At 39.0% G+C, this 746-nt stretch overlaps 1 non-coding gene across 1 annotated transcript; it reads left to right on the top strand.

The window, feature by feature from the left end:
• Window positions 1-441: 441 nt before the first annotated feature.
• On the top strand, window positions 442-546 carry LOC141819466 (small nucleolar RNA R71). Its single transcript, XR_012601071.1, has one exon. It is a non-coding gene; the product is annotated as a small nucleolar RNA R71 (small nucleolar RNA).
• The last annotated feature ends 200 nt before the right edge of the window (window positions 547-746 follow it).

Genomic DNA, 746 nt, shown 5'->3' with positions numbered 1-746 from the left:
TGGTCATCAAGTTTCTCATTAATTCTGACCATGTTACCTTGAAGTTCCTCCAGAATTTTCAACATTTTCTGGGTATCCGACACCTCGTTATTTGACTTAGGTGGAACTTGAATAGATGGCCTTTGGTTGTTGCGGCAAGCTTCAGAAATTGAAGTCACTGCACTAACCTTGCTTGATTGACTTGTTTCCTTCTTCTTACTCAAGCTCTCTAGCTGAGCCATAAATGATGTACTGGTGCCTGTTTCACATTTCCCAAGAGGCTTTGGAATGTTATCTTTTTTATCAGCCCATTGATGTTGGTTGAGAGCCACACATTCAATTAACTCTTCGGCTTCTTTAACGCTCTTATTCATTAAGGCACCTCCTGCAGCAGAATCCAAATGTACTTTTGTTTGAGAATTGATTCCGTCGTAGAAGATGTGAATGATTAGCCATTGATCCAATCCATGATGTGGGCATTTTCTCAACATTCCTTTAAACCTTTCCCAAACTTCAAATAAAGATTCTCCATCATTCTGCTTGAAGTCTGTGATCATATTTCTCATTTGGGCTGTCTTACTTGGGGGATAAAATCTGTTCAAGAACATCTTTTCACATTGCTCCCAAGTAGATATTCCATTCTGTGGTAGATGATTGAACCAATCTTTCGCCTTATCTTTGAGTGAGAAACTGAATAGCAGAAGTCTTGTTGCATCTAAACTGACCCCAGGACATTTCATTACACTGCAATATTCTGAAAATGTTCT

The sequence above is a fragment of the Curcuma longa genome, unplaced genomic scaffold (assembly GCF_044706935.1).
Source record: "Curcuma longa cultivar G26 ecotype Majalengka, Jawa Barat unplaced genomic scaffold, ITB_CL_G26_1.1 contig_6881, whole genome shotgun sequence".
NCBI lineage: Eukaryota > Viridiplantae > Streptophyta > Magnoliopsida > Zingiberales > Zingiberaceae > Curcuma > Curcuma longa.
This window is presented reverse-complemented; position numbering and strand designations above follow the sequence as displayed.